Raw genomic sequence first — 15,927 nt, 5'->3', positions numbered from 1 at the left:
CTATCTATCTATCTATCTATCTATCTATCTATCTATCTATCTATCTATCTATCTATCTATCTATCTATCTATCTATCTATCTATCTATCTATCTATCTATCTATCATCACATGCCTCATGTATCATTCTTATGGATAGATGATTCTATGCCTCTAATATCACAGTTGCAGCTGGCTTACATTTCTAAGCCTCATACGGTCTGTAGTGTAGTGATCGGCTTTTTGTGCACTGGAAGAAAGCTAGTCAGCGCTTAGCAATAGTAAGAAGTAACAGCCCTGTTCATGTCAGTTGGGTTACACAGATCCAGGAATCGGCTTCAGCCCTGTCTTCTCTCATAAGCCACACCCCTCTGATGCGTTTTACCCCCATAGGGCTTAATTTTCCATGTACCTCGGCTTTTAGGAACTATCTTGATGAAATGCATCGGAGGGGTGTGCCTTAAGGGAGGAGATTGAGCTTAAGCTGGTTCTTGGATCTTTGTAACCCAGTTGCTATGAACAGTATGTGACCCCGCTTCTTACATTTGAAAAACAGAGACATCCTGCATTTTATCGCAGCGCACTGGACAGGATTAGAACATGGGTGTGTACAGTGACATGAATTGTGTCACTTTTGTACACTTAAAACACAAAAAAAAGGATAAAAAGGGAGTTGTGTGACTGAAACACGCACCAGATCTCCTGCCACCGCTGGTTCACTGCAGCCGGAAGGAACAGTTGCCGCACACTAAACCGCAGCTGTCCATTGTCGTCTGAACAGGCCCCAGATGTGAAAAATACTATAAATCCTTAAATAAATCCTTTCCTGGGCGAAGCAGGGAAGCTACCATTGCAGAGTTTCCAATTATGCACACTTGTTCCAGGTCAGTGAAGCCAGAGGGTCAGTATAATAGCCTGGCAACCAGCATTTTCAGGAGGTCAGTAATGACACTCCCCATATTCTTCTTAGACAATATTTACTTTCAAGCATAACTTGTTTTAGTTTTGGATAGAGTGGAGAGGGATTAGAATCCCTGTTAGGTTTTTATTGCTGTCTGTGTCCCTGTTAGGGAGAGTCATCCTCTCTATTTGTCCTGTTTACCATTATCATTGAAAGTAAAAAAAAAATCTAACATTTTGTCACTAGAAATGTAATAGAGAGGAAATCTTCCAATGTGGACACTAGTTCTGGTGATCTGGGGTTCCCAAGAAATTCCCTTAATTTGCAGGGATATCCTCACACTTCCTGTTTTGGCTATGGAACAGGAAGTGAAGGGAAATCTCTCCAATGGGACAGCAAAAATACAACTGACAGGGGTTATAACCTCCCCTCCCCCTAATGTTATAAAATATATTTAAAAAAATATAAGTTTTGCCTATATTTCCACTTTCAATTTGCCATGTTTTTAGTCTAAGCTTTTTTAAAGCTTTAAAACCACTGCTATAAATAAGGTGCAAACGTGCATTGCCACGCCTCAAAGTAATTTGTAGATGTGACTTTACAACTACTGGAGCAGCTGCAGAGAATAGTATTATTCAAGGCAGGAGGTGCGGGGAGGAGATCAGCTTCACAGTTCACACACAGACTACAGAAATGGGGAAGATGCAGACATGCTGACAGGAGAGCAGGATAACAGAGGCATACAAACTGACCACGGTATCATGGATAAGCAGCCATGATAAGCACAGTCAGTACACACAGTAGAACACAGGAACAGGCAGGATCAACCAGGTATTGTAGAACATGGAAAGGGCCAACTGACACTGCAAAAGCACTATGCTATATATACAATTCCTTAAATGGACAGGAGCTTTTTTTTTTAGGTTACAACCACTTGGATTACTTCTGTTTAACCTGGTTAATCCTGCTGGTTCATTTGTCCCTGGTAGTAAACTGACCAGGCTAAACATGGCAGCTGATCATGCTACATCCTCTGTCATTCTGCTGTTTGATACAGTAATGCTCTACACTTGTACAACGTGCCTGTATCTTCTTTGGTCAGTGTAAGACCATGACCCCCCCCACTCACCCCTTTGTCTTTGATTGATGGCCCATCCTCCTCTTTGTGAATCAGCACTGTATTTTGCACTGCATTTCTAAGGAAAGGGGGAGGTGATGTAATGCCACTGGGTATGGTTCTATAAAAAACAATTGCACAGAATAAAAAACATTCCACATTAAAATATGTGTTACAATTCTTACCCTAACATTTACAGTTTACAACTTTCAATGCTTCTGGCTCCTAGTCTGTCAGTGCTGCTTCCCTGAACATGCAGCCTTCACAGGAAAGATTTAGGCTTCATGCACACTAGAAAGCTAAAAACTGCTTTAGAAACGCTGGGTAAAAAATGCTTATGTTTTTGCGTTTTTTGCCGGCATTTAGCCTAGTGTGTAAGCTACGTTTAGTAGCTTCAGCTTTAAGGAGTAGGGCCGCCAGTGTCCTTAACAACCATTGATCACCAAAGCACCCCCCCCATGTTGAGGGCATGTGGCCTGGTATGGGTCAGGGGGGAGGGGGGCTGCCAGGCTGCATGCTCGGATAAGGGGCTGGTATGGATTGGGGGTGGGTCGTTTTGTTCACATTTTTGTATTATTCAGCTGCCAGCGGGGAATTCTGCTGGCAGCTAATGACTCATCTATTGTTAAGGACAGCTTCCTGGCCCGATCCTTAACAACCAGCTTATCACTGGTCGTTAAGGACTCCGGCCGCCCCTGCTTCAAAAAAAAAAAGGAACTCTCCTAAACACCGGACTCCGGTAAAAAAGAGAATATCATTACTGTACAGTACAGAACACAGGAATCAATTAATCAACCATAGGTTATATGCTGCTACTTTCAGGTGATTAGACACTGGCAAAGGCTTTATCCCATATAACACCACCTACTTCACGAGGCTGTATTTTTTCTTTGCTAGTTTTTTATTAGGTGATAAAATACCTTCTTCTCTTTAAGAATAATTTCCTACCAGTTTTTCATGAGATTAAATTACCTCATTTGACTGACACTTCTATCAAGATCTGATTACTTACTGGCTTCCTAGCTCATTAGCAGTTTCCAGATTGGTGACCCTCAAGCACACCTTGGGAACTGTACCCAGACCCCTAGGCCACACAGGGCTGGTCTGTAATGTTTGTAGGGTGCTATACAGGTTCAGAGCTGTGGTCCATTCCTGTGGCACCCAGACCCTTCAGACTTTTTAAAGGTATGCCTACCTAAATGTGTGAAGCCTTGACCCTGTTCTGTTTCCTTCTAGTGAAGGCTATTCTCTCTTCCTGTCCATTTATCCCTGTAAATCTTCTCTTACTGACAAGATTGGCTATTCTCCTTCACCATGCCCATAGGGTACGATAATAATGGGGGGTCTTCCTCAACTCCTGGGATAACTAGGGGATCCACAGAGTTTGTGGCTATAGGTCTTCAAGCACCTAACTTCTGTCACCAATACCTGATAAGTGCTGCTCTTCATACTCCTTAAAGGCTTTGCCTACACACTTTTGGGAGTGTTTTTTTTTTTTTTTCTGGCATGCAATTGTTCAACCACTTTCCAGACACCACCTTCAGCATGACTATTTTGTCCATGTCTGATTCATTTTTTTTTTTTTTCTTGAGACCTTATTATCGCAACCATTCATTGCCCCTTATAGGATTTTTTTAGTTTATGACTCTTGGGCTACCATTTCCTAATCTGATCTAATTTAGAAGGTTAATTGGACAATCTAGAGCCCCTACTATGCCATTTTGGCATGATATGTCCACTCTCGCCTGTTCTGAGCCTCAGTGCACCCTTTCCTAATCCTTCCATGGCTGCAGTCCACCAATTGCTTGTTCCAGGCTAAGGCGTCTAGTCTTCACTTCCTTTTTAGGTCTTGACCTTTGTGCAGGCCTACCTACTGCCAAATTGTATCATAAATGGCTGCAATCCCTATGTTTCCAGGTTTTCATGGATGGTTGTCCTTTGTCTCCACCTATGGTCCATATTTGCTTCAGCACTTGCCTACCTTGCTCAACCATCCTCTTTAGCCAAGAGATGTGCATCAGCCTGGGCAGGCAATTTCCTGATATCCTTACTACCCAAATATTCCCTACATTAGGTATTTCCATCCTTGCATTGGATGTTCCCCTCTACATTCCTTTTAAGGCAGATTTATTCCCTCTGCTCTGTAACTCTTGGTAGAATGGCTCCAACTAGGTCTGATATTGATCAGCATCCTGAATTCCATACTTGTCCCTAATTCTATACAGTACTGTATATACTTTGGTATTTTTGTTTTGTGCTGCCCTAGGCAAGACTAAAATTGGGTGCCCCCATCTTAAATTGTCCCACCCCTTCCTGTTTAAGATCCACCCCTTCATCTGTAAGATCCTCCTTGCATCAGGGTTCCCAGAGGTCTCCCTTACACTGCCAGTCCGCAGTCCCACTCGGCCTCAGTGTAAGGCACTACAAGTCCCAGAATAGAAGGCTGTCATACCTTAGTCCCCCACAGGGGGCACTGCAAGTCCCAGCACAGCAGGCTGCCATTCCTCACTGAGGCAGCCCACTATGCTGGGACTTGTAGTGCCCTATGTAGGGGGCTGAGGAAGGGAAGGCCACTATTCTGGGGCTTGTAGTGCCCTCTGTGGTGGACTGAGGATTCCTTAGCCCCCCCCCCCCCCCCCACAGTCTAGGACTCTACAAGTCCCAGAATAGCAGGCTGCCATATCTTAGTCCTGGCACACCAAATGCCTGCGTTGCCCTGCCATCAGTTCCTCAGACCCTCCACACACATTACCACAGAGGCAGCCTGCTCGCTCCCTGGCTGCGTTACACTGAGCCCTCCCCCACTCTGCCCTTACAGAAGGAAGGCGGAGACAAGAGGAAGAGGTACAGCCTCCTCCTCTGATGCAGGGTCTGTATGAGCACTTCATTTTGACAGGGTGGGCATCTGGTGGGATTTCCCCTTGTAAACCGCTGATTCTACTGCCCGTCCCCTCCTGGCACTGTCAGGCAGCTGCTTAAGCTGCCTTTGGTTTGTGCCAATCGTATTCATAGTGTCCCTTCTGCCTGGGGACAGCACTGCCCCCCTATAAAAAGTGTGCCCAAGGAAAACTTCTTGTTTGCCTCACAGAAGATACGCCTCTGCCTGACCCTACTTATGGTATTTCATTTAGAACCCTTTAGGTCCTGGTTGTCCACATCTCTCAAATGGTTGTGCTCCTTGTGCAAGCTGCAGAGGACTCTTTCTTGTCACCCACTGGGGCCCCTACAGGACCATCCAGTGTTCTCTTTACTTCCATGACATTTCTTGTTCTCCCTTGAAACCTTCTAAATTTCCCTGCCATGTCCTGCAAGCCAACATGACATCTCACCTTTTGTTACCTTTAGGGATTAGTGTCAGGCATCACATCTTTGGCTATGTGATATGCCCCCCACTCCTCCCTCTGCTTTCACCTGCCTGGGGAGTCATTTTTTCCATGGGACTTCTTCCCTTGAGAATGAGTCCCGTCCTCCCTGCCTGAGCCCATGTCCTGTTGATATTGAGTTCTAGGGCCCTTATAGTACCTAGAGACTGTGCACGTCCTTCAAGTGGAGTCACCCAAGCTTTGGTTGCCAAGTAGCTGTTGAGTCTCCACTGTGGCTCCAGCAGTGAGATACTTGCACCGTTAAGTTGTTTTGAACCTGCTGGCCTCCTTTTTTTTCTGTGAGTCTGTTGCTACTGTTTGGTTATATTACTGTCCACCCCTCGATTTTGCTTGGGGATGTCCCATGGTCTATGAATTGATTCTTGTGCCCTGCACTGTGCGATAAAGATAAGAAGATTTTTTACATACCTGTATATTCCATATCTTTGAATATATTACAGGACACAGGTCCCTCCCTTCTCTTCTCTTTGATCTCTTATTGCTTGCTAACAAAAGCAGAGCCCTATGGAAAAGGAGGTGTGATATGTGGGACACTAGGGGGTGAACCCAGCAAATCTTTTGCTGTGTCCAATCTCCTGAAAGTAGCGGCATATAACCCATGATCTATGAATCAATTCCAATGTCCTATACTGTACTGTACTTCAAAATAAAGAAATTACAGGTATGCCAAAATTTCTATTTTTACTAGCTCATGATTGGCAGGGATAAAGTACAGATTCACTGTTACCATGGTTTTGCTGCACGTCAAGTGGTTTTAAAATTAATAGTCCCTGTGAATTTATGTCAGAATTCACCTAGGCAAATTCTATATAAAACATAATGAACTGCCTAGCCCTTGAGTCAGCCTCTGAATATAAAAGGGGGCACAGAGCAGCCATAGGGTGATTGTATTAAAAGCTGTGTTAAGAAGAGATGACAAATTGCTAGTGAAAAATTAGGGTCAGTTAGAAAACAAGATTATTCTGGTTGCTAGCTGTTTAAGCTTTACTGTTTTTTTTTCCTTTTTTTTTTTTTTGCCTTTATGATATGTCTGTATGTATTGATGTATTTACTATCTTTATACGAATGTGTTTTTACATAAAAAATTCTCTCTATTTTAAATGTATTAATAAAGTTTTGATTATTTTATTTATATCTATGTGGTGTACTACTATTTAGTTACAGTACCTTTAAAAATCCCACCAGCCCTCTCCATTTTTTCCTTCTCCCATCTTTACCCTCCCTCTTATTCTATCCCTCTTGCTTTTCTTTTTCCTCTTTTTCTCTTCCTTTCCTACCCCCCCCCCCCCCTCATTTTTTCTCTTCATTTCTCTTTTTCTGATCTATGGAACATAGTCCCAGTGTCGGGTCCTAACACCCAGGACGTGCCTGGACTATTTTTCCTTTATAAAAGATATAATTGGGATGACGGTACTGATTCAAAATTGTTATAACAAACACTAATTTTCAAATGTACTGTGACATACTAAAGCAGGTGACATACTAAAGCAGCGCATGATCCCCTCCCTTCGGAGACAGGGCAGCAGTATTCCAATTTGATAACGATCCCAAACACAACTCCAAGACGACCACTGCCTTGCTAAAGAAGCTGAGGGTAAAAGTGATGGACTGGCCAAGCATGTCTCCAGACCTAAACCCTATTGAGCATCTGTGGGGCATCCTCAAATGGAAGGTGGAGGAGCGCAAGGTCTCTAACATCCACCAGCTCCGTGATGTCTTCATGGAGGAGTGGAAGAGGACTCCAGTGGCAACCAGCGAAGCTCTGGTGAGCTCCATGCCCGAGAGGGTTAAGGCAGTGCTGGAAAATAATGGTGGCCACACAAAATATTGACACTTTGGGCCCAATTTGGAAATTTTAACTTAGGGGTGTACTTATTTTTGTTGGCAGCGGTTCAGACATTAATGGATGTGTGTTGAGTTATTTTGAGGGGACAGCAAATTTACATTGTTATAAAGCTGTAAAGTCACTACTTTACATTGTAGCAAAGTGTAATTTCTTCAGTGTTGTCACATGAAAAGGTTTAATAAAAATATTTACAAAAATGTGAGGGATGTACTCACTTTTGTAAGATACTGTGTATATATATATATATATATATATATATATATATATATACTAGAATAATAATATACCTAGAAATAGGATAAACAAGGTATTTTACTGACATAAAGTTATATGAAGAGTGGAAGGGGAGGGAGGGGGGTATAAATATTTTATATTAAAGTAGTACTAAAGGCTGAGATGTTTTTTTATGGATATAATTATTTTTAATATAATGCACAATACTGGTAACCTTTTACTTTAAATGTAATTGCAATGCCTGAAATTACGTCCAGTCTATTAGCCTCCAACTCCTCTGGGTTTTGATTCTGATCCTCCCTGCACAGAGCTCTTAAAGTGAAAAAAAAGTAGCATTTTTTTTTTTTTTTTAGCCATTTAAGGACCAGAAAGTTTCACCCCATGAATGACCAGGCCATTTTTTGCAATTTGGCACTGCGTGATTTTAACTGGTAATCGTGAAGTCATTCAATGCTTTACCCAAAGAAATGTATGTCCTTTTTTTTCCAAAAATACAGTTGTAGTCAACAGTGATACTGGAACCCCCAGATGGTGAGGCAGGTCTGGCACAGTGGTACCTGTGTTAGGCAGCCGGTCAACAGACAGAGTGGAGACCAGAAGAGTAGAGAGGTCTGAGTCAAGGTGGGGTATTGGGTTTGGATATCAAGACAGACAAGTGATCAGGAAGGTAAACGACAGTTATGCACATGTGAGCAGAACAAGCCAAGGCCAAAGCTGGGAATTCGGCAGAAGACATGTTTAATAATAATGGCCGTTTGGTGAAAGTCCTGAATGAGGGTGTAAAAGGACATGTGCAAGTGAACATCCTTGCATCGGCATGCCAGTGCATTCCTAATGCATCCTTGCGCATTTACTGTGTGTGCTTATTTCTGTGCAGAAAAGTTTGGCCATGTAAGTACTGGCAAGGATGCCAGGTCTTTGTCTCAGTGTATACAAGCCTTTGTTTTGATCAGCATCCTGACACTGTGTTTATTAATGTCATTCAATGTATTGCAGGCCCCTCTCTGAATGCTGTGAGCATAGTTGAGCTCAGTATTGTTTTTTCTTTCATAGAGTAAGTTTGTTATTCTTATCCCACAGAGCACCTTGGCTGGACATTGGTGGATGAAGGTGAGGCACTGTTGACCAGTGTTGGTCATGTAACCTAAAAAAAGTAATTTGTTATAGTTACTATTTACTTCTCCGAAAAAGTAACTAGAGTTAGTGACTGAGTTACATCAGTAAAAAAGTGACTAATTACCAGGGAAAGTAACTATTGCGTTACTTTAAAAAAATAATCAAATATGTCAAATAACTTATATGCCCCTTGTATGAGTGGTATTTGCTTAGTGGTACCTGAGGGGTATTTGCTGAGAGTGGCACTGTGGTACCTGCGTGGTACACTGCTGGTGTATAAGGTGGGTGGGTAGGTGTATTTGGGGTTCAGTGGGTGTATAGGGTGGGTGGGTAGGTGTATATAGGGGTCAGTGGGTGTATAGGGTGGGTAGGTGGTGGTGGTGTCGGTGGCTGGTGGTGGTGTGGCACTATGTGGGGGCCTGAGTCCTGAGTCCTCCTGTCTTGACTGTCTGTGACTGAGTTTTGTTTTTTGTTTTGTTTTTTGGTACCTGTTGGGCTGCTGCTGCAGTGCTGCCTGGCTGGCTGCTGGTGGTGACTGGCTGCTGGTGGGGGTGGCGGCTGGCTGCTCATGGTGGTGGTGGCTGGCTGCTGGTGGTGGTGGTGGTTGGCTGCTTGTGGTGGTGGTGGCTGGTGGTGGTGGTGGCTGGCTGCTGGTGGTGGTGGTGTGTGGCCTGCCCAGGCACACTTGGGTCCGTCTGGCTCCGTCCTTCTCCTCCAGGCCTGTGCTGCTGCCTCTCTCTCTCATTGACTGAGGCCAGTGCTGCGGACAGCGCCGGCCGCGGTCATAGAGGAAAGGAGGAATTACACGACTGCCATCTAGTGGCGGTAGATGTAATTGCGGTAACGCGGCCAAAGTAATTTCAACGGCATTACCATATGGGGACGAGTAATCAGTTAGATTACTCGTTACCCTCTAAAGTAACTGCGTTAAGTAACGCTGTTTACTTAAACGCAGTTACTTCCATCACTGCTGTTGACCACACTAGCTCTGGATCCATAACACTCTCTTAAAATTGGAGAAAGTGCTACCTGTACTCTGTTCCCTGGGGGATAAGATGAATAGAATATATTTGTATCTTGATATGAATGAATAAAATATATTTATGATGAGACTTCTTCTATCAAAGTAACCCTCTAATCCGAGCCTTACACTAACCTAGCATATCTTATAATACTAAAGTAAGTCCTTGTTCTGTATACTCATCTTATCCTGTGCCAAATTCTCACAGTGTGGCTTCAAAATCTTCTGATCCAAAAATAAGCTGGTACAAGTGACTGATGCAGAATTATTATTTGCATGCTGACCTATGCAGAAGGTTTTTTTTAGCAACATTATTCAAAATGTATGTAGCACTGTCCCCTTGAGGGCTGCTGGATTTTCTCACCTTTTCGGTCCCTCTGGTTTACCGGTAGCAACTGCATGCAGAAACTTAACACTTTAGTTTCTGTCTCAGTCAATGATTAGTCTAGGGGTTGTTGTTTTTGTTGTTTTTATTTTATATGGGGATGGGAGAAGGGAAGAGTGGAATACTCCAGAACTTGAACTATTCACAATTCTGAGGACTTCTATCTGAGGATGCGGCTAGGCTGCAGTTTCACTTTGCCACTAGATGAATCTGAGGTAAAGTTCCTGAGTAGACACTTGCGTAGCACTTATCTTCAGGGTACTCTCCTAGCACTCACTTTCTATCCACCAGCTGACACCCTCCTCTACTACTCCACTCTGGGGTGGCCCCCTTCCTGGTCATGCCCTTAGACATGATCCTCTGTACTCACAATACTATTTTCTCCAGTGTCTCAACCTCTCTAGTCAGCTCTCCTGGACCTCTGGGTTCAGCTTCTTCCTTCTGGCTCACCAGGCCGACTGCCTGTGACCATACACCAACTACTGCAGAAGAGGAGGCAGCCACCACCCTCTTTCCGGGCCTCTGCACACCAGCCAAAGACCCTGAGCACATGTGCTCCTGGCTTTTATACCACACCCCACAATGCACTGAGACAGCAGTCTGTGCCTATCACTGGCACTGTATCAAAGCCTGTGTACCCATTGGTCAGGTTTTCTCCACTGTCCAACATGCCTCCCTATTGGACCAGTGTGATACACACCCCTAGACCAGATGAATCACACATTGAGCACATAGAGCAGACCTAACTCACAGATCCTGCTCCCTGTTAAGCACAGAGCATTATAGAATTTACCTGCTGCTCCTCTGATAGGCAGACAGAGCCAAAAACTATACTCACTCTCTAGCACCTACCTAGGAGGGTGCTACATGTATAAAACATGGTTTCTGCCAGCGAGGAGGATTTGGCTCAGTCCGGGGAGCTAAGGAAGATTTGTAAGGTGGATTTGTAATTTGTTTAGACTGTCATACAGGAATCTTTAGTTATAGTTTTTGTTCCAAGGTCTTGAAGTACAGTGTAAAGCCTAGTACACATGATACCAGAATATCAGCCGAATAGTCGTCTTTTTTCCGCATGCCAGTGTCATATTGTAAACTAATAGGTTACTAAAGTTATGAAAATTCTCATAAGACATTTTATTGTATTATATTGTAATGCAGTGTATAGAATTGTATTGTATTGTAATGTATTCTGTCATTTCTGAGGATGCATGGTCCTGGTCACAAGATTTTATTTCATACAAATACTATACTAATTACACAAAAATAGTTTGTTCTGTTATCATACAAGAAAAATGTTTGTGCTTGTCCCTTTCGATATTTTCACATGAACTTCTGTGATCTATTATAAAAAGCTGTGTACTAATGAACGGATTATCGATTGCTCCGAATGCTTTTTTTTCCGCCTTATTTGTTTCATCGTGTGTATGGGCCTTAAATGTTTGCTAGCAAAAATAATGGATCTTCACATAAAGTCCAAACTTTTTTTTATTGAAGATCACATCACATTTGTTTAATACAATATTTTGACTATAGGGAGACTCCCACACTACATTTTGTAATTATTTCATTCATTCATTCATTCAATAGAAACTATTTTTATCAGCAATTTTTACAAGGAAAAAAAATATTTACAAAGTAATCCACTAGGTGGTGCTTATGCACTGCAACGCATTTGCAAGGTATCTTTTAGCAAGTAAGTGTATGTGGAATTCTCTGGCTGATATGCAGACTTTATGTAGAACTATTATTCTGGGGAAAAAAATCAACTTAACCCTTCCCCTGCCATTTGCAGTAATTGTTACAGCAGAACAACACCATTTGTAGCACACTGCATCAGTAACCCTTGCTGTGTTTGCCTTTTTTTAAACTTTATGCTATATCAGTTTTATGAAGTTACAATAAAACTTTCTGTAGGCAAACATAACAGACACACATAAATGTAGCTCAGAGATTATTATTACATCATTACACATATTTGTTAAATTCAGGTTATTTATGTACCTGGATTTGAGCTGGTATCAGCCTCATGCAGTCCCAATATAGAAGAATTGGAGAGCATGCCTCATCTTGCATCCTTGCTGGCTGCCAGCAGAGTTACCTAGCGGGCCATGTGCATACTTGCTGCACCACATATCTGAGGTCAGATAGACCCTCCTGCTGAGTTTGTGGTCCAGCAACATGGAAACATTAGTTTTAACATGATAGTGGAAGTCAGAGATGGCACTATGAGTGAAGTAATAGGGTCTGGGAATGGGAACCTTCTACTGCAGTACAGGGCGGGCAACAAATTCCGTACAGGGAGTTGAAGTCAGCAATTTTGCCAAGGTGGCTTTGAACTGCTGGGCATGAGGGTTATGAGGGTGTATTTCTTACATTTCAGCAGCTGGATCAGAAAAACTTGCTTAGCCAATGCTACAGCTAGAGGTGGTAGGATGAGGTTGGATAGGATGAGTGGTGATCAAATACTCACAAAAGAAAGCGCCATTTGTGGGAAGAAAATTATAAAAAAAATTTTGTTTGGGTACAGTGTTGCATGATTGTCATTCAAAATGCGACAACACAGCAACAGAAATTGCACAGACACACACACATACACACACACAGAGTGTTTAATCCCTTAAAGCCGGCGTAACGTAAATGTGCGTCTTTCTGCTTCATGGGGTTGTACTGTTTTTTTTTAGAGCGTACAACCGATGCGGCTAAGCAGCTGCTTGGCCTGCATCACAAGCAGTGGAAGGTGACAGCCCCCCCTCCCGCCGCCTTCCACCACTCCAGCCGGTTCTCCTGTCCCACCTGGAGACCCGAGCGACCAGCCAGCACATCTGCTAGCTGGCCGGAGACCCGAACAAAGCTAGTGTTCTGCCGAAAACTCCAACTAGCCAAAATCTCCGACCACGTCACTTCCATTGACTCCCCTGCAGCAATAATTGGGAATTTTGACGTGTTGGTGTTTTCACACAACACCAGCAGCATATAAACTATGATACAGTAACAGTTGGCTGTTGACCAGTTGACAGAATAACAGGTAGGGAGGAATAAAGGTGTCGCTGCCTCGGAGGCAGCCATGCTGTTGGTTAGTAGCAGGCGGACTAAGAATGTCCACCCATTATATCGTGTACTGTAATGTACACACTGCCGGAGTTCTGTGAAAACTCCAACTTGTCAAAATATCCAATTATTGCTGCTGGAGAGTCACCAGAAGTGACGTGGTTTGAGATTTTGGCGATTTGGAGTTTTCGACTGAACACTGGAATTTGATTAGGTCTCGGATCTAGTAACCCAGAAGCAATGTCATGACATCACTCCCGGTTACTGGAACCTTAAAGGCGCCAGATTTTTTTAAAAAAATGACTGTTTTAAAAACAACCAAACTTGGCGTTTTGAATGCTTTTAAGTGCAAAGGAGGGCTTTGGGGTCTTATACACTTCAGATCCCTCCATAAAGAGCACCTGTCACTGCCTATTACTGTCACAAGGGATACTTACATTCATTGCAATAAAAGTGATAAAAAAATTAAAGGTACAATGTAAAAATTAAAAATACAATAAAATAAATAAGAAAAAAAAAATGTAAAGTGCCCCATCCCTCTGCTCGTGAGCAGAAGCAAAAACATACATAGGTCACGCCAGCAATTGTAAACAGAGTTCAAACCACACATGTGAGGTATCACTGCAATCGTTAGAGTGAGAGCAATAATTCTAACATTAGACCCCCTCTGTAAGTCTAAACAGGTAACCATTTTTAAAGCGTCGCCTATGGAGATTTTTAAGTACTGTTGTTTGTCGCCATTCCACGAGCGTGCACAATTTTAAAGCATGACATGTTAGGTATCTATTTACTCAGCGTGACATCGTCTTTCACATTATACAACAAAATTGGGCTAACCTTACTGTTTTTATTTTTTTATTCATGAAACTGTATTTTTCTTCCAAAAAAATTGCATTTGAAAGACCGCTGTGCAAATACAGTGTGACATAAAATATTGCAATGATCACCATTTTATTTTCTGGGGTCTCTGTTAAAAAAAAAAAAATTATAATGTTTGTGGGTTCTAAGTAATTATCTAGCAAAAAATACTGATTGTAACTTGTAAACTTGTACCTTTAAGTGTCAAAAAAGGGCTTAGGCATGAAGGGGTTAAAGGACTTTGAGATCAGTTAAATCACAGTGAATGCAGGTGAGTTTACACGTCACTTTTCTTAGCCACACAAATTGCATATCACTGCAAAGTGTCAATGACAATATACAGCACTGTATATAGTACTATGTAGTTGTAGTAGCACACAACACTGTCAACTATCCCCCCTGTAATCATAGGCGTGCGCACGGGGTGTGCCGGGTGTGCCCAGGCACACCCTAATCACCCTCGTGCCCGCCATGTCCGCCGCCCGCCGCTGAGTCTGCTCTGCGGGCTGCGGCTCTCCTCTGCCCCTGGGCTGACTCATTTGGCGCCGCTCAGCTCCAGACTGAATCTGAGCCAGCGCCGCCCACTGTGGAGGGGGAGACAGGCGTGCCGGAAAGGGACTGTCGGGTCTGGGGCTGGGGGAGGGACTGCCTGTGCAGCGGCCGCCCAGTGCAGTCAGCGCGGGAGAGAACCAGGCAGGACTCAGGAGGAGGCAGAGCAGAGAACGAGCAAGCCGGCCCCACGGCGAGTCAGACTCAGCAAGCAATCATCCATCACCCATCAGCATTCTGCAATAAGGAGGGGGAGAGAGGCCAGAGAGAGAGCCTGAAGTGAGTTGTGTGGAATTATTGTTATTATTTTTTTTTTTTACAGATCACTGGCACTGGTCACTTTGCATTGAAGGGGGCACACTGGTCACTCAGCATTGATGGGGGCAGCTGGTCACTCTGCATTAAAGGGGGCACCTTGGTCACTCTGCATTAAAGGGGGCACCTTGGTCACTCTGCATTAAAGGGGGCACACTAGTCACTCTGCAATAAAGGGGGCACACTAGTCACTCTGCATTGATGGGGACACGCTGGTCACTCCGCCTTGAAGGGGGCACGCTGGTCACTCCGCCTTGAAGGGGGCACGCTGGTCACTCTGCCTTGAAGGGGGCACGCTGGTCACTCTGCCTTGAAGGGGGCACGCTGGTCACTCTGCCTTGAAGGGGGCACGCTGGTCACTCCGCATTGAAGGGGGCACGCTGGTCACTCCGCATTGAAGGGGGCACGCTGGTCACTCCGCATTGAAGGGGGCACGCTGGTCACTCTGCCTTGAAGGGGGCACGCTGGTCACTGTGCATTGATGGGGGCACACTGGTCACTGTGCATTGATGGGGGCACACTGGTCACTGTGCATTGATAGGGGCATGCTGGTCACTCTGCATTGATGGGGGCACACTTTAATACCGCTTAAAATGTTTGTTTACATTTATTTATAAAAGTGTGTGTGTATATATATATATATATATATATATATATATATATATACATACATACATACATACATACATACATACATACACACACACATATATACACACGCACACATATATACACACGCACATGTGTTTGAGCTTTGGTTTGAGGTGCACACCCTAATGCCATAGGCTGCGCACGCCTATGCCTGTAATACTGTCAGCTGGCCCTGACACAAAATTATCACATACTGAGAAACATCAGCCTTTTATAGTGTATGGACAGTGATTTAGGAAAAAAATATGCATAGACAAGTCCAAGGTCTAGAACCTGGTCAGAGGAAAGGTGCATGACTTTGGTTAATAACAGCTGTTTGCAATGCATTAGAAGATGTTCAACCGAGCAATTCATGCCAAAGAGAGCAATTTGTCTCGTTATGAATCAAACTTTGGGCAAAATTTTCATTATTCTGAGATTTGGATGTATCCGAATTTCCAAATCACAATAGTAATGAATTTAAACAAATTCAAAATAAAAGATATCAAAATAAATTATTTGAATTTAAAAATGATGATTCCTACT

Source organism: Pelophylax lessonae, assembly GCF_965119305.1.
Source record: "Pelophylax lessonae genome assembly, chromosome: 5".
Taxonomy (NCBI): domain Eukaryota; kingdom Metazoa; phylum Chordata; class Amphibia; order Anura; family Ranidae; genus Pelophylax; species Pelophylax lessonae.
Note: the sequence above shows the minus strand (reverse complement) of the source record.